The sequence below is a fragment of the Arvicola amphibius genome, chromosome 1, assembly GCF_903992535.2.
Source record: "Arvicola amphibius chromosome 1, mArvAmp1.2, whole genome shotgun sequence".
NCBI classification, from domain to species: Eukaryota; Metazoa; Chordata; class Mammalia; order Rodentia; family Cricetidae; genus Arvicola; species Arvicola amphibius.
In genome coordinates, this window is record NC_052047.1 from 157,448,046 (window position 1) to 157,467,191 (window position 19,146).

General features: G+C 43.6%; 1 long non-coding RNA gene across 2 annotated transcripts in view; it reads right to left on the reverse strand.

Moving 5' to 3' along the window:
- LOC119805933 overlaps nt 1-19,146 on the reverse strand; it is a 112,652-nt gene that overhangs the window by 57,009 nt on the left and 36,497 nt on the right. For both annotated transcript variants that reach the window (XR_005284041.1, XR_005284042.1), the window contains exon 3: nt 2,402-2,501. This is a non-coding gene — a long non-coding RNA (uncharacterized LOC119805933). The remainder of the gene's footprint in view (nt 1-2,401; nt 2,502-19,146) is intronic.

Below are 19,146 nucleotides of genomic sequence, written 5' to 3' on the forward strand. Positions count from 1 at the left end.
CCTCAGACAAAAATAGATTCTATCCCTGTGTCATCGTAGCAACAGTGGTCTCTCCTCCAAACTGATCCCAGTTTAAGTACATTCATAGTCATGTTACCTAGACAAGATTCTTCCTAAATTTACATACTCTGTTGTTTTTTATTTGAAACTGGAATTTCTCTCCAAATAGGAAATATATAAAACAATATAGTTTAACATCCCTAATCTGGAAATTTGAAATACAAAATACTCCAAAAGTCCAACCTTATTGAGCACCATAATGTCACAGTGCAAAAAGAAATTTTGTCTCATGCACAAAATTCTGCTAAAATATTGTATGAAATCACCTTTAGACAATGCATAAAGTGTATATACAAAACACTTAATTTATGCTTAGACTTAGATCCTATCCCCAAGATAGCTCATACGCATATGCAAATATAGCTCTCTCTTTAACAACACCCTTTGAGCTACTAGGGTCACTTGTATGGAGATTTTGATTTGAGATATTTGCGACAAATCTGAAAAACAAACCACATAGCTTCAAAATATCAAAGAACTTGGAAAAATACTGCTCAAGACTAAAAGTCTATTTTATCTTTAATATACCATAAACATGCATGATCTTCTATAAAAAGTTAGAGTTTACAAAAATGTATGCGCTTGGGCTCAGACACACATGGTACTATCCACGGTTGAGGGATACAAACAAGTATAAAGATGCACTAAAACCCTAACTGCACCGAATTAACTGCTGTCAAGTTAGAAACTGCAGTAGTTGTGAAGCTACCTCCTGTTGCTACCGCAATGGACTCAAGTGTGGCAAATTTCCCCTTAAAACACCATGTGACTCTATCCCGTGTAAGCAGCTGTGTCTCTCATTCTCTATGTATGTTATGGTGCAAAGGGCTCCCTTCATATACATGAACTGCTTTCCTATACTTCACATGATGTTGTGCACAGACTATACAAAATGAGTACTGATCATTAATTACATCACTTCCAATAGCAAGCTACTTGTGGCTCCATTCAGGGGGAATTACAAATTAGGATCAAATTTAGGGAGCTGTAACTCCAACCTCGTTGGAGACTCAGTTGCATCCTAATTCCTATACCTCCCACAGTCTCCTTAAAAACTGACCCCCTCTGGAAGACAAGTATTTAGAAAAAGGAAACTAAACCTCCACATATCACACAAAACCATGAGTATATAAGCCTCACATCTACACAGCCTCGCAATGGGTTACAAGACGGTAAGCTAAAGCTGATACCTTCATTCTTGGTGTTTTGAGAATTCTCTCGCAAGCTCTATTGGCTAACATTGACTCTTCCAACTTCTCTAAGTGATTCTGTATCACCAAGTTACCATAGTAAGGAGATGTCACTGACCAAGCTCACCACTGTCATGGTGACAACATAGGTTGTTTGCTTCTCCACTTAAGGCTCCCTTCAAACATCTTCTACATTTCAAGCTATGCTTCAGAATCACTCAAGGCAGCTGGGCCTGATGTCTGGTTCTTCTTAATTGATTCTCATATTTAAGCTTCTGTTGTTCTTACCATTTGTTCTTTGGCAGTTGTCATTATACCAGATTATAGAGAGATTTGTTGATCTCTCTAAATAAGTTAAATGTGAACGTTCTGAAGGGATCTTCTGAGGGAATGAGAAAACTGGAAAATCACCATACAGGAAAAGAACTTGTGACAGAGTCAAAGGAAAAGAGAGTCTATCAAAAGGCATATTTCAGTGCCATGTATCACCATGGACACGGAAGGGAGACTGACAGGTCACGGAGAGTAGTACCTTTTCAACCTAAGTGACTGCCAGGCAAAGTCTACTGAGGGCCTCCTACCTTCAGGGTAGCCTGAGGAGGGAAGAAGTGAGCATGCCCCAACATCTCTGGAAACAATCCACAAAACCAGTGGGATTCCGCAGTCTCTCTTGAGGGCGATAGGACATGCCACAGAAACAGCCAAAACCACAGAAGAGCACATCCCTTCGAGTCTGAGAAGCTACATGAGTGAGTCTTCCAAATACTCCAACTTGTCACTATGGCATCTTGCTCAACCATAAGCACACATGGTCCTCTTCCAAAGGACATCCTTTCAACCGCCCATAGACAAGAAGGGTTGCAAGATCAAAGCAGCAGTCCACTCACCAGAAAATGGAGAATTCTGGCAACGAAAGACTTGCCACCCAAGCTTTTAATGCCAAAGAAGTGTCATTGTCACTGAGCCAATTGTCTCCTTGGGTAAGACACTCTTTAATTAGGAGAAGAAAAACAGGAAATAATCCACTTAAAACACCATGTACTGATACAGAGGCCAATCTCTGATTCAAAGAAAAGTGGGAAAAGAGCTCATGCAAACCTTCCTGGTGTCTCATTACAACTCTTAAACACAAGAAGAAGGCAACTTTTTACCTGTGCTGATGAAGGGTCAGTCACACGACATGGCTGATGTGCACGAACATCATAAATATCAAATTGTCACTTTTTAGTATGGTCTTAGTATGTTTCTGGTCTGGAAAAGAAGACATGGGAAAAAAGGAAGTATCGTTACTTGTGCCAAATATATTTTTCAAGTTTCTATATAGACACTCGTAATTTTTACTTGTTAAAAAGTATACATTTGATTCTTGAGCAGCACTGAAAACATCAGCAAAACTAGCCACTTCCCCCACAATAATATTTTCTTTTCTAAGAACTTTCATAAATATTAATCCATTTCATTGTGTGTGCTTGTGTCTGTGTGTGTGTGTATGTTACATGTTAGAAAATGTCCATGTGGATTTACACATGTGGAAGTCAGAAGTCAACTTTTGATGCCATTCCTCACTTGCCATCCACCCTAGTTTATTTGAGACAAGGTGTCCCAGTAAACCCAGAGATTCATCTGCCCTTACCTACCCAGTGCTGATTTTAAGCATATGCAAGCTTGCCCAGCATTTTTACCGGGAATTATAGGAATGGAATCCAAGTCCTCAGGCCTTCAGAGCAAGCGCTTTATTGACTGTGATCTCCCTTTAACTTCCCTCTGTCTAGTCAATCTTCTCACAACTCCATGACATAGGTATCTCTACTTTATGCTTGGAGAAAATGGAGCCAAAGGACTAACTTCAGATCATTTCAAATTTGATTCCTAAAACAAGCTCTAAGCCACTGTAACAAGTTTAATAGCCAACGGTAGCTATTCCATCAGAAGAGGTTCAATCAATGTAGAAAATGCCCCCCACAAGGCTAACCACCTTACAATTCAATTTGCCTTAAATAAGTATCTATGGGCACCTGCTAGTTGTTGGCCATTGTACTATAAGACAAGTAAACCAGATTTCCCAAGAAGCACCTGCGCTGGAAGGAAGACCTGGCCAGACAGCCTTGCTACAGACATCTTCCTAGTAATTAACTAGTATTAAAAATGGTTCTTCACTAATTAATACCACTGTATTCTACTGTGATACACTTACCTCCTCAAATTTATGAAAATTGGTACATAGGGAAGATGCAGTTCAGAATTCGTGGCCCGAGTGCAGCTAATGGCAGCACTCACTATGGAAATGTGCAGCGCATATGAGCACACCTGGCCAGCGTCCCCACCACCACATTGCATCCTCTTGGGTGGCGCCAGAGAGACGCTTTCCCCTGTCAGCCTCTAAGTCATGTTCTCTAGATCCCATCAACTCCATCCTTTCCAGGATAGAGTGCCTGTCACTTAACCTTCATCCTCCTTGAATTTTCATCCTGATAGGTTTGGATTAAACCACAGACTGATAAATGAGCCCAGCTTTGGGGACCTGAAAGAGCAGTCATTAAGGAAGCCCTCTCCAAAGGTATGAATCAAAATCACGGGTCTTTTGTTTTCTCCTCCTGTTCGCAGATCGCCTGCAGTAATCGCTTTAGTATTTTTATTTATTTCTTTTTCCCCTTCAGTTTCCAAATGGTTTCCATCATCATTTCCTGTTCGTTTTTCCAAAAGAATAAAAGCACGTCCTGGCAGCAGGCAGGTCCACACTCACTGCACTAATGTGGCTAGCAACGCCATTTTATCCATTTGGGATTTAATCCAGGATTAGGCAGCAGGGAGAAGGAAGGGAGATAAAGGTTCAGTAACAGGCCTCCTGATGTGAGTTGTATGTTTCAGTCCTAAAGACTTAGAATAATTAGAGAGGGGATTCAGTTCATTCCTTCCACCCCAAGGCAACCATTTTGATAAGGCCGAGCTTGTAATGGGGCCATTCTTTCTATACATTTAGCTCCTATCTTGCCTGTTCTGAAAACCACCGCCTACTTACACGTGGTGTTTATTTTATTTATGGCTGTGGGAGTCACCAACCAATGAATACTGGCTTAGCTCATGTCTGAATTCTTTTCCATCTCTATCAGACTAATCAATGAGGAAACAGAAGAGGGAAGGCGCAGAACGTAGGCTTTCCAAAGACAGTGGTTGCACTGGGTGATTTTTGTGGGCTTCAAAAGAGAGCTGGGCCCTTTGTGTCTAGTCACGCCAGGCATGCCTGCTTGCTCAGACTCCCTGCCCATTTCTAAAAGAAAATGCCTTTGGAGTCAAAGTAATGCTTTATTCTCTGACCCACATTAGTTGTGACCCAAATGTCAGCTTCTGAATTTGCTTGACCTTGTAGATGTCACCTCATTCTTTCAGAATTTAGCAATATTGCTCTCTGTCCTCCTTTATGGATGAGCAGCTATCCCTGAGCAGCCTGAGATTCTCAGAGTAGAAAAGAGACTTAGAATTCTGTTTAGCCGTCCATTCTCCTCCTACAGAATCAGCCCTCTCCACACCCAGCAGCTACTCCCTATGCTCTTTCTGCTGTGCCACATTTCTCAGCTAGCTCTCATCCCCAAAGTCTTATTGACCCAAGGCTATGTGCAGCAAGCTTTTCCCAATTTTTAAGAACTTGTGGCCTAGTGAGACTATAAGGGTTTGGTGCTAGCACAGGGAAGTCAGCTTCCTGGGGCTCAGGAAGAGCCATTTTTGCTGGCACATTTGTGTGCCTTTACTGCTTTGTGCCCAAGTTGTCCAGAGTGATGATTCCCAAGATCCCAACTACGTTTTACAAACAGGAAGGCAAAGGGAGGACACATTTACAGGCTCCTTCTAGCCTTACATGCTGTTAAACTGTGTTTGTCTGATATACTAATATTTAAATAATACACAATTCCCACAGGCCAAGAAGGTCCAGAATTAAAGCATGAATCAGCTAATAAAATCAACACTGCACAGAATATGCTCATGGCCGGATAACATTCTCCTAGCCTTTATGTCTAGGACTGATGACATGGTGCCCTCAACTGGAGTATCCCAGGCTCCACAGGGAGACCCCAGCACTGCAGGCTGTGGCAAATGCCTCCTTGACATAGTACACCCATATTTTTTAACACCAGAATGGAATGGGTCAAGAAATTTACCCCTCTAAACACACCTGTTATTACCAATGAGCCAATTACATGTGACCTTCTCTGAGCTCCAAGTCCATTCCCTACCGACAGCAAAGAGCTAGCTGCTCCTATCAGCATGCGGGATCATTCTTGCCCTCCAAAACTATGTCAGCCTAAGAGAAGTCACAAGCCTTCAACAAAGAAACGAAAAGAAGGGACACAAACTATATGCCAGGCAGAAGGGTCATTCCCTGCTCCTGGAATGAACACCTCCCACATGTAAATCATCTAAGTATAAAAGAGCCTTGGGAGAAAAGTGTGCTCTACCCAAGATCAACTCCAGAGCTCCTTCTCAAGACTCCTTCTATAGGGAAGGGCTAAGACTCAAGAGAGAGACAAAGTCTAGGACAAAACTATCTCTGGGAGAATTAGATGCTCATAGACTGAGTGGGGAACAGTGGCACGTGGGTGCCTACAGCAAGACAGAGTCAAGGCGAGGGCACAGGACACTTGCCGGTGTCAGTGAACTTCCTGGCATTAAACTCTGACAGAAACTGAGCCCAAACTCCAGTCCCATTACTCTCCATGCAAACTTGGGTGGGTAACTTACCCTCCTCATCTGGAAGATAAACATAAGAATGTGTTTCTCTGTCTTGTAACTGATGCTAAGACCCAATTTTGGGCAAGTATTTAAACTGCTGAAAAATTCTACTTTAAAGTCCCATGATCCTGTTCTAGTTAACACAACTATATAAGGATAAGGCGTGTTTTAAAGGCGGGCAGCTCCCTGACCCACTTTGAGCCAAATTAGCGGCTCTCCTTTCAGGGAATCGGGTATCTGAGGCAGAGAGTACTGATAACTGAAAGAACGCCCATCCCAAGACCCATCAGGATCCCCAGGAGAACTAGACAAAGCTGATGGAACACTGCAGTTCCCATGGGGACTAGCACCAGCGGGCACCCCTAAGCCGGGAAAAAAAAAAAAAAAAAAAAAAAAAAACCACCTTCTGTCACCATTTCGGAAGAGAGCATGGACAGACAGCGCAACCTGTTCTCATTGTCTTGCTTCTCCTAGTTTATTCAATGTTGGCAGAGACAGGGAGCCCGTGGGTGTCTTCCCTGCCAGCCTCCTGGAGTAGGGATCCAGGCTAACAAGGAAGCACAGAGACTAGAAATGCTACCTTCTCGTTGGCACTATTTCTCTTGTGGCTGCTAAGGGGTAGCGTTTGACAGTTTCAGTTTATGAAATATCAGCAGAAATGTCTCTGAGAGCTTGGAGGAAGGCTTTTATTTTCTTAATGAATAAGCCAAGCTAGTCATCCTGGAATCTCCTCTTCACCTTGAAGATCAACGTGATTTCTGGATCTCTAGCTGCCATCTTGAAACACTGAGGGAGTATCCCAAAAGAATCACAGAGATGCAAGCATCCATGTGTCTGAGGCATTGAACTCATGGCTGTCTACCACTACATTTGCTATACATAAGAAAAACCTTAGGGCCGGAAAGATGGCTCAGTGGCTAAGAACACTGGTTGTTGTTTCAGGGGGCCTGTATTCAATTCCCAGCACCCACAGAGCAGCTCACAACTGTCTGTAACTCCAGTTCCAGGAGAACTGAACCCCCTCACACCAATGCACATAAAACAAAATTTTTAAAAACCAGCTTATTTAAGCTACCATTGACATAGTTTTGCAATACAGTCCAGTACCACATGGCAATACTTTATTCAAAGACAGTCCATGCACACACTGAAAACCCATATATTCCAAGCAAAGGCATAATAGTTCTCTTTGACTATAAAGTACACTTGATATCACTCAATAACAGAACTGCCTAGTAATACACTTCTCAAGATACCTTCTCTTCCTTATGCAATGCATGCCATACATGGAAAGTATTCATTTGTTTCTTCACAGCAAATCCAAATGGATCTAATTCACACCTTAGAATGTGATTAGGGCAGGGCACCTACTTTTTGCTTATAAAATAAGCATGCCAATATGCCAAGCACTGCAGGACTGCCTATGGGATCCCATGCCATCTGGGATGCTTCTTCCAAACTCCATCCTTCCTTCACCTTACTTTGTCCTAAGGAACAGCCTCTTACACGCCTTGTTCTGGGTACCTTCTAGTTATCCCTTTGCCCTTCTCTGTCCGCCGTGCATCAACCAGACTTGCACTGCACCAATTGTTTGCATTCTGTTTCATACTCACTTTTAAAAATGATTCTCGCCCTAAAAGAGATGGGCTGATTAATGTACTCAAGCTATCTTGCACCACACAGCCAATTCTTTTATCCTTGTTCCATTCATAATGTATAGCCCTTCTCTCTTCCAGTGAGCATAAAAGAACCCGTTCCTCACCGGCATTATTTGTAACCGCAGAGCTTGAGGTGGTACTAGATGTCAAAAATGAAAAATTGCTAAATTCAAAATTGCTTCTTCCTTTGTTTTAAAGGTGACCTGCAAGAAGGTTTTTTTTTTATTTTTTTAATGAATTAATTGCATGGTTATATGCTGAATGCTCCAAATGCAGAGGTGAGAGAAGAACACTCAGCACATACCTGCAACAAATGCCTGGCCCTGGATTCTGAGCCTTTGCGAAACAGACTGCTGAGCCCACATTCCCTGCAGCCACAGTGAAAAGACAGACTCCAGCACACTCTGCCTCTGCAGTGGGAGGACGGGTGTGCAGGACGATGACAAGCTGGCCTGGGAAGGAGGAGGGGCCATTTGCCAACTTGCTGAATGACCTTGGGCAAGCTGCCTTAGGAGCACACAGCTCAGCCTCCCAACCTCCCTGAAAAGAGAGCTGTCTCCTCCTCGTTCCCTCCCACTGAAGAACTGATGGTTATGACTCCGTGTTCAACACATGCCTGCCATAAAAAGAGGTTGTCAGAGCTACAAATTATTTTCAAGACTCATTAGGCCCACACACATTTTGTTTGATGGGGAAAATTCGGGAAAGCAGGCAGCAGTGAACCTGCCTCTGCTTCTGTCAGGGTAACCTGCCCCCTATGGTTGTGACACTGTCAGGGACCACGGTAGGATTTCTCAATAAGCATCCCATGCTAAGTTATAAGACACTGTCCCAGAGCAATTTGGGTACTTCAAGGATCAATCATCTTTCAGAACATCTGCAGTTTCATCCAGTGGGTGGAGGGACAGGAGGGAGCCAAAGGCATGGAAAGTAGCCAGGTACCATGGTAAGGGCAGAAGCAGCCTCCCTTTCCTCAAAACAGTGCCTTGTGGACAACTTAAACGTCCATTTAAATATGATTTTTTAAACAGGGCTTACTGGGGCTGGGGTGAAACTTCCAGCAATCCTCCTGCCTCACCCTTTGGAATGCTAGGATTCAGTTATGAGTGTTGGTAAAATTCCTTCCCCTGGGAAAACACTAGCAACATCTACCATTTCTCCTAAGGTCCCAAAGACAACCCAAGACATGATACTACCAAAGTTCACTCTGGAGAACCAAAGAGTTTATTAGGCTTCTTTACAGCACAAAGGTAAGGGGTTGCTTACAGGGACATGGGTGTTCCTCCCTTCATTGGCCAAATGTGGGAAACCTTTAACCAGATTTAAGGATTAAGGCTGTCCCATTCCCCCCAATCACCCTCCCTTATGTACTCAAGCCCCTTATGAGACCACACAATTACGCAATTAAGTCAGAGTTGCATACCACGGGTACTAAGGAGTATTTGGCAGGAGGAGGTGGGGTTGAGACAAGATTTCTCTGTAGCTTTGGTGACTGTCCTGGAACTAGCTCTTGTAGACCAGGCTGGCCTCAAACTCACAAAGATCCACCTGCCTCTGCCTCCTGAATGCTGGGAATAAAGACATGCACCACCACCGCCCAGCAGTAAAGGAGTATTTGTATACTTAGATGGGAACCTATGGTCCTCCCTGTCCTTCCATGGAGAGCATAAACTGTCAGCTAGCCCAGCCAGGATGCTCCATTTGCAAAAGGGCACAGAGGAACTCCCCAAGATGGTGGCTGCCTGGCTCAGAAGAGTCACAACTACCGCACGGGCTTTGAATCCGTGATTATTGTCTCCAGTTTCCTGTCACTTGTTAAAATGTACATAACCCTTTGAGGACAGTACATTAAATTATTCATTACCTACCATCACCCCTCAGAGAGAATGAGCAGTTCGGATTACATTACAGCGGGCTGGCTACTTCTGCAGCCAGGGAATGACATGTAAGGAAATTTTGCTTCTGAAACAAGGGCGGAAGAAAGCAAGAGAGTTGTATCACAAAAAGTATATACCAAGATGAGGGCCTCATGACCCGCATCTTGATCCTTTCATCCATCCATCGAATACAAAGTATTCAGTCTGCCCTGGGAGCAGTATCAAGAATGGATCACATCACATGAATTAAGTTTCTAAGCACAAAGAGAACTAAGAACACTCCAGACCAGCCTGGTCTACTTCTCCAAAACCCTTTGAACTACTGCTTCTTAAACATTTCTGGGGAAGCTGGAGCATCCTGGTTTCCATGCTTGGGATACAGAATGCCCATGCTGGCCCCTTGGGAATCAGGTAGCATCTGAACATGGCTCCTGTCTTTGGCCCTATCTAGGAGTTTCCACGAGACCACAGTTTTTACTGCTCTGTCTACTGACTTCGCAGCAGCATGGGCTAGCCAACACATCCAACAGAGACACTGCTAATTAGGAGCAGTATGAGGGCTATGATTTTATCAACCCTCTACAAGCAGAAAAGCAAAATCAAATATTTCCTGAGGAGATCTTGCTAAATGGGTCTTGCAGAATACACCCCCACTGCCATGTTGCTCTTCTCAATTCTCTCTGAGCACTTGGACTTGGAACTCTGGGATGCTGACTCCCACCCACAGTTCTGAGGACCTGGGGCCCTTCCACACCCCATTCTGTTCTCGGTGAGAAAGGCTGGTGTTTTTGCTCCTTGCATTTTGTTTTCTCATCAAAGTACTAGAAAAATGTTGGAAACGAGAGCCCAGGTTCAGGTCTCTAATGAAGCTACTTGGGTCTTGCCAGGTGCACACAGAGAGGCCAGCCACCCCCAGATGTTAAGGCATCAGCAAGTTGTGCCTCCAGATTTGAAAGTGCCACGCAGGTACTTTCAGGTCAAATGAAAACGTGTCTCCAAACTCTGCCTTGTGAGCTTAAGACTGATTGCATTACTGCTGAAGCCATGCCTAGTCAGAATGCACCTGCAAAATGAACTACAAGCCAAGCCATCCACAATCAGGTAATTCCTATCATAAGCCTAATGAGAAAATAACTCAGGAGCCACCAATGGCTTTTGCCCAAAGAGATGAATAATGTGGAGAATCTTTGGCTACGCAAAGAACAGAGGAAATTAATTGCCAAAGCCTCTGCAGCACGTTGAAAGCCAAGAATTATCCTCTGGATCTGCACTTGTAATTTACAACAGCTGCCTCCTTCAGACAGGCCGGAGTGACTCTCAGGCAGCACACTGCACAGCTGACAGCAGCCGTGAATCTGGAGCTGGGTCAGCACTGAGCCACCGAGTGACTGATGCTCGACCTCAGGCACGTGGGCATCCCCCAGTGGGCACTGTCTGCTTATTGATGTTCCATGACGCTTGGGAACTGGGACTGTCACAGATGCATCCTGAGTGAGCATCTGACACCCTTTATGAGCTTCTTGCCAGAGGGGAACTCAAGAGACGGAGAGAAACAGATCAAGAGGTTTCCTTGGGATCAGTGCCTATATCCACAGCATTTATAAAAGGATGTAATCCAGGGAGGGAAGATGGTGGTAGTTAGAACAAAATGAATCCAGAGAATACAAATCAACTGATAAGCAACTGATTTATTTAAAATGCAAGACTTAGAAGGAGACTCTCAGGCATACAGAAAGGAAGGCTTTCTTCCAAAAACAGAGGCAGGCCTTATATAAGGGACACCACGACCTTTTGTGATACAAATGTGACAACTATTTCCTTGTTCATACCTTAATCTGATGCATCTGCCTGAAGGACAGACCCTAAATGGTGCAGGAGGCCCTTCCGTCTATGTGTTGCTTTTATTGGTTAATGAATAAAGAAACTATCTTGCCCTGTGATAGGGCAAAAAAACAGAGCTAGGTAGGGAAAACTAAGTGAAAGCTGGGAGAAAGAAGGGCGGAGTCAGAGAGAAGCCATGGAGCTGCCATTGGAGACAGACGCGCAAAAAATTTGCTGGTAGGACACGACCTCGTGGTGGTACACAGGTTAATAGAAATGGGTTAAATTAATATGTAAGAGTTAGCCAATAAGAAGCTAGAGCTAATGGGCCAAGCAGTGATTTCGTTAATGCAATATCTGTGTGATTATTCTGGGGCTGAGCAGCCGGGGACCAACAAGCAGCCTCCTCCAACACCTAAGGACTTTACATAAAGTCAACTTGCCACCAAAAGCCCCCCTACTTGTCCAATTTGTCACCTCAAATGTGGAGAATGCCGAGAGAGGGTGGAGCTGTAGAAGGAACAGTATTTAAGTGCAGCCATGAATGTTGCCTGGCTGATTTGTTTTAAACACTCAGAGAAGCTCCTGGCGCTCATTTTCCTGAGGAGCTGTGGGGTCTCAGTGAAGAAACAAACAGCACAGTCACAAGCCTGACACTTGAGTTGGGCTTCCTTGAGAAGAATTGTGTGACCCCAAGAGCCTCAAATTCCAAAATGAATCAGGTGACTCATTTCGCTTCAAGATCCAGCTTTTCTGAAAGTGTCACTGAATTAGGCAAGCTGCATTTCCTCAGTTATTTGTGCCTCGCTGACAATGCTTTGGCTGGATACGGTCTGTCCCCAAAAGGCTTGTATAATGGAAACTGGGTCTCCAGAGAGCAAGTGTTGCAAGATGGTGAAATACTTCAAAGGAGGGGCAGAATTGAAAGTAAGCAGGTTGTGGGGGCTCCACGTTAGGGAAGGGATTCATGCTAGTCTCACAGGAGTGAGTTACCTTATGTGGGACCAGATTAGGATTCATGAGAGCAATTATCACAAGACTCCCCTAAATTCTTCTATTCACGGCTCTCCTACCAACTTCCATATGATAAGACACAGTGAAGGCCCTCACCAAATGTGGCCACCTGAGTCTAGATTGTCCATATCCAAAACCATGAACCAAAATAAAACTCTTACCTTTATAAATTCCCCTACCTAAGGGATTCTGCCATGGCAACAAAAACACATGTGCATGAGCTCATGCATAAGCTCATGTTGTGCACACACATGCGTGCTCGTGCACACATACATACACAAGCCCATAGTGACCAAGAGCATCCTTTCTAAGGACAGCACTAGTGGGAACAACAGTAAGTGTGGTCAGGGGGTTACTTGGAGCAAGAACAGAAGATGTGTGTTATCAGGAAACAAGTACAGGGGTTCTCCTCTGCACATACAATGTTTCTCCTCTGCACATACAGTGTTTCTCCTCTGCAAGTACAGTGTTTCTCCTCTGCAAGTACAGTGTTTCTCCTCTGCAAGTACAGTGTTTCTCCTCTGCAAGTACAGTGTTTCTCCTCTGCACATACAGTGTTTCTCCTCTGTATGTACAGTGTTTCCCTCTCATTCTAGTGTGAACAGAAGTTAAGTCATTCTAAAAACTTTCTGATCATATATTACTGGCAACAAGCACAAACATGCTGTATGGGGTGACCAACTTTCCCAGTTCTGTGAGCCCTATAACTCAGGTAAACTCCCTCCTTGCTCCCAAATCAATCACATCTTAGCTCATAGAAGATTCCAACTGCACAGAACAATAGGAGTTTAGGTTCATGTGCAAATAAAATAAAGGAAAGCTACCTGTGTGGGCCCAGTGATAATTAATAGAAATACTCTAAACTAAACCAGAGGTTGATTCATGGCTGTTTCTACCCTTAGTGTTTGTTTTGCCTAGAGCCTTCTCTAGTAGGTGCCCTAACTGTAAACCACGTATTCTTGCCTAACCATGCCCCTCGGTCTTTATTTCTTATTCCCATCCCTCGGATGTAACTCCATAACCCATCAGCTAGCAAGCTCCATCACAATAGTTGTTAGTCGTAGGAGTAGGAGCATAATGAGCAATCAGTCACAGCAGATGAACAAACCAGCACCGGGCAGGACTCCACCCCAACAGCGACACCATGTGGTATCAAGAAGTAACAGCAACGGGACACTGAACAAAAAATGGGAAAAAGCCATTTTCTGTAATCTCCCAAACTCTGAGATAAAATAAACTTTCCATTTAAAAAAAAATAATCATTATGTAACAGAATGCTGACTCACATATACACTATTTTCCTCCTTCTTTTTCTACCTAACTCTCTTCTCTCACTGCCACCACCTCCTGCCCCTTCTCAGTTAAACGACAATCCTCAGAATAAAGCCTGGATATCTTGGTCAGTAGTAACCATCACAGGCATATTTTGCCACACCTACAAACACCAACGAGGCTGAAACTGGCCTTAAACTCACTGTCTACACACTGAGACACTATCTCAAACATACCCTAATGATAATAATGACCACCTCAAAACCAACTGGCATTCTTCCACATACGGTGAGGTGCCTGTCATGCCGTTTTATCATGGATTCTGTGGAGCACCCAGACATTCACCATGCCACTTCTGTTTCAACCTCTACCCATGTGAACCCAGGTTCTTCAGCTGGATAATGAGATGGGCATCATTTTGAATAACAGTTCTTCTGGAAAACATAATTTATAAAACATCCAGAAGAGGAACCTCTTGAAGAACAGGGGTAAGGAAGACATAACCTTTGTGGCAAGAAAGATGTCAGAGTGCAGACACAAACAGACTGAACTGATAGAATGGCTCCAGGACCATAGATGAGTCTTAACAATATTCCAACTACAAGCTACTAGATGACCTAAGTCTCTTTGACCAACACCCAGAACCTCAATTAATGAACCACTTCCTTCAGAAAGCCCTAGTAAGCACAAATCCATCAGTAGAGTTTCCTTTATCTGCCACTTTTCAAGTTCCTTTGTATGATAGTCACCTAAAAGATCAAACTCTAGGTGTATGCCTGTAGTTCTCAGCCTATTTAAGGTAGTCTACGGTAAGCCATGGTGCCCAATAAACCAGAGTGCTAAATGCACGCTACAGTTAATATCTTTTCTTATTTATTTATTTTTATTCATTTTACCTTCCAACCACAGTTCTCCCTCCAATGATTCTTATTTCAATGTATGATGGGTTGATTGGTACCTAAGGTCATCATATGATGATTAGCATCTGTAAATTAAAACACAACATATGCTAGTAAGACTAGGAAGACAAGGGAGAGGAATGGGAAAGGCTGTCTTGATGGTTGTCTTGGAGTGTTAGATGGAGGACTTGGGAAAAACCTGTTGGAGAGTGGGACAGTCAAAGAATGGTCTGGAAATCATAATGGAGTCTCAGGGTTATTTATAAACAGAACTTTTCAAGCTGTGGGGCGTGGCGAGGGTTGACAAAGCCACAGCTCTGGTTGACAGGGGAAGCTATAAAATCATGCTGAGAGAGAGTCAAACCCAGAGCCCAGCAAAGGCTTTCAACTCAGTAAAAGGAAACCGCCTAATATCAATGGATCCCCTGACATAGTTCTGCTCCGTGATGGTGTTATCTCACTGTAGACATCTGAACCCTCAAAAATTCTACAAAACTACTTTAAAAAAATATGCAGGCAACTAAACTCAGTGATCCTGATCATGGAATTCTTTGTCATCACGGCAAAGCCAGCCCACCCTGACTCGGTGCAGAGAATGACAAAAGCTGAGCAACTGGTTGAAGAAAACAAGGTTTCTTTTATGAGTCAAAAAGTTACTTCTAATAACTGTGAATACATCAAGAAGACTAATTCTGGGATAGTCTTAAAGTTAAATACAAACTTGATCAAACAACCCCCCAAAACATTCCAAAAGAAAGAATATATAAACTGAAACTGTGTAAGCAGCCCAGTGTTCCCTTGAGGAAAGACCTCCCTGATGGAGGTCCTGGAGGTGACGGCAGTGTGGCTACCATCCTCCTACATTAAGCACAGGGTACCATGATTGGCAAGTCGTTTTCCATTTTCATACCATGCTCAGCTCACAACTGTCATCACCACTTATTTAATACTGTAAAAAAATACATATCTGACTGACCCTAGGTAGTGACTAAAGTATAGGTTTAATAACTATGTCATGGCAGCAAGTTGCTTTCTATATATTATGTTTATCTCCGCAGACAAATGTTACTCTCTACTTAATTCAGACAAGGTCCTCTTTGAAACGAATGGCAGCAAATACAGAGGTACATGGCTGCCCCAGAATAAATAAGAGTTAAGTGCTCAGACCTACATGGGACATTTGTACCACCACCCCCTCTAAGGCTTGTAGTGAGGTGCTGCGGGCTGCGTTCCCGCCACCCGGCTCCCAGCCACGGCTCCCAGCCACCGGCTAGCTTATACCCCAAAATAACAACACACAAATTGTATTCTTTTAAATACTGCCTGGCCCATTATTTTCAGCCTCTTACTCACATCTTGACTAACCCATATCTAATAATCTATGTAACACCACGAGCGGTGTCTTACCGGGAAAGATTCAGCATAGGTCCATCTTGGGCTGGAACTTCATTGCATGTCTCTCCCTGAGGAGAGGTATGGTGGTCTATCTCACTTAGGAGAGGCGTGGCATCTGACTGAGCCATCTACCTCACTTCCTTCTTCCTGTTCTGTCTACTCCACCCACCTAAGGGCTGGCCAATCAAACGGGCCAGGCAGTTTCTTTATTAGCCAATGAGAGGCCTCCATCAAAGGCAAAGTGAACACCGTGGAGGAGGCACTGTAAAGAAAGCACAATCTGAAAAATGCTGAGAAGGGTGCTGTGAAATACTATTTACTAGGAAGACCTCCAAGCAATACAATTAAGAACTCAGAGCAGCTACGGTTGCCTGCAATGGGCCTATATGAGAATGTCTGTCATCTGTCAGTCACGGATAAGAGAAGGGCTATGAGGCCCTAGCCATTCCTACTGAACTACTGGCTACTGACAGATTCTGGAGGAGAGGCAGACATTGTCTTCTGTTATGTGCCCACTGATGAACCCACCATGATGCAATGGATAGCCCAAACCCATGGTCACAACGCTGGCCCAGGTTAAAGTCAGTGAGTCATACCACAAAACAAAAGGACAGGGATGTGAGAACGGGAAATAGGTGTAGGAGGGAGATCAAAGTGGGAAGGGTGACATTAAAATGCTCTATATATACATGTACCAAATTGCCAAAGAAAACATTTCATTGAAGTTGGAAAAAAAACTGTCAAAGACAAGACATTAACAGGGTTCATACAGTAGCAGAGGACCCTCCAATACATCCATCTTAATGAGTACTTCTAACATCATCAGGAACCTTCTTAGAAACTTTGACAAGCAAGAAATGCAGCCATGCTCATGCTAAACTACAAATCATTCTAAACTGCCATCACCGTAACGCAAATTCTTTTTCTGTAGAACTCTGATCTTGCTTTAGATGAGATCGTGATGATTACACTGCAAACACTAGCCTTCTCTTCAACTGACTTACAGATGATTTTATTAAGGCTTTATCAATCAAATCATCACTCTTTTATTCATTTCCTGCACACACACACACATACGCACACACCACAACACAACACACACATCACAGGAAAAAATATATATCCTTCCATTTTATTCATGCTAGCTTTATCCTTTTGCCAAAACATATTTTCATGCATTGAGTTTGCAAGCAGATGGCAGCCCCATAGAGTGGGCCCTCAATCAATGTAAAGCAACAATATCCATACACCTCTTAGGGAGTTCCCTGATATTAAAAGTTTTTCATTACTTCTCACACTCTCCCTTCCATTCAGCAGAGCCTACCCTATGGGTGTATTATTTTTCCTTCAAAATGTCTTTATGCCAGATCCTTCTCTTCTCTGACTGAAATCCATCCGTGTTTATTCCTCAAGCTCCTGCACTTAGATATTTTATTATGACTCCTCATATCCTTGCCCATTCCCAAACCTAATCCTTTTCTTCTTTGCCCCGAGGGCCTCTGCCAATATAACTTCAGGTGAAGCAAATGAAAATAGTAGCTTTTGCCCCAGGCTTCAGACTTCCTCTGCCAAAATTAAAACATAAAAACATTGCATGGATATTAATATTATATTCCCTGCCCTGTAAACTTTCTATAACATTCCATGGCCTGTCAGTCAGCCATAGTTATTGAGTGTCCATGCTGAGAAAGTTACTGTCCTTCTGAGGACAGAGCAGAGAAGGGCATTTTTGCCTTTCTTACTGGTAGTCAAAGTTCAGTCCCATTCCCTGGTCACCGTACATGGAATTCTTCTCCTCCAGTTCCTTTCAATGATTCGAGCAAATCCTGGAGGCACTCTGTCCATAATAGGTACCCACTCCCTTCGGTTTCCGAGAGAATTCCTCACGGTTTCTACAGATTTTCCAATCCATAATAGGCCTAACTCTAAGGCCAGGACAGACAGAAAGCTAAAGTCCCATGGTGACCATTAAAATGCCAGAGACTATGGGACAGATTTTACAACCACCTCTTGGCATTTCCTCTTCAGAGTGCTTCTGCAAGACAATTGTTCCCATTTTACAGATCTTGGAAGGCAGTCAGAAGGGTCAGTAACTTGTCTGGAAGTTAGACAACCTGAGAGTAGACAGGAAAATCAGACCCACCTGACTCTGAAAAGCAGCTATAAGAATAAAAGTATTTTTGTGCAATTGAACCAGAGAAAACTGCAAGTCCTTCTTCAAAATGCTGATTGAGGATCAAAGCATGCTATAAGCCATCACATTTACAATTACAGGTTCAGTGTGCATGTGTGTATGTGTGTGCATGCATGTGCGTGTGTGTGCTGCATACATGTATGTGCATGTGTGTGTGCCCCTGTGCATGTAGAGGCCAGAGGTCTGATCCGACGGGGCTGCTATCTTCTTTATGTCTTCCCTCACTGCATCTGGAGCTTTCTGATTGACGGGACTGGCTGGCATCAGGATTGGCCTGTCTTCACCTCCCCGCTCTGGTATGGCAGGCACGTGCTGCCACATTCAGCTTTTGACATGGGGGCCTGGGATTCGAGTTCATCCCATGCGGCCCATGCTTTACTCACGGGGTCATTTCCTCAGCATGTGTTTATTTAGCCACTGTGAGTGCTGCTAGCCAAGGCCACTGGGTTCAAAGAGAAGAACTGAGGCTTAGCAATAGGAAAGGCCATGAAAAAACCCGGGATAAAATGCGAGAGTGCGAGGAGAGAAGAAATGTGGGTGGATTTGCTGAAAGAGCCAAGGATTTCTTAGGAATTACCTGGCTGAGATCCAGCCTATTGCCAAGGCTGAATAATCCTAATAAAAGTATCCAGGGCAGTGTGATGCGGCGAAGATTGGAAATAACCAAAAATAGTCCTTTTATAATTATTCAAGTTTAATACAAAGGGAGATAAGGGAACTTACAGAACCAAGGGTCCAGCGGAGTGAGCGCGGGGCAAACGAACGGGCGGCCTTCCGGCTCCCCAATCCTATTTAAGGGGCATGGCTACCCCGCTGGAGCAGCCACGCCCCTGAACGCAGGGATTGGGCCAGCTGCCCCAACATCTCCCCTTTTTTGTCTAAATAAGACAGATTCAGAAACCAAATACAACTATATACAATGGGAACTGATCATATAAAATTACAAAAAGTAAACAATATCAGGCGAGAAGTATATAACGAAGAATTTTTCTAATCACTCTACTTTGAGAAGTCTAAATAATCTAGAAGGTAGCTACCATT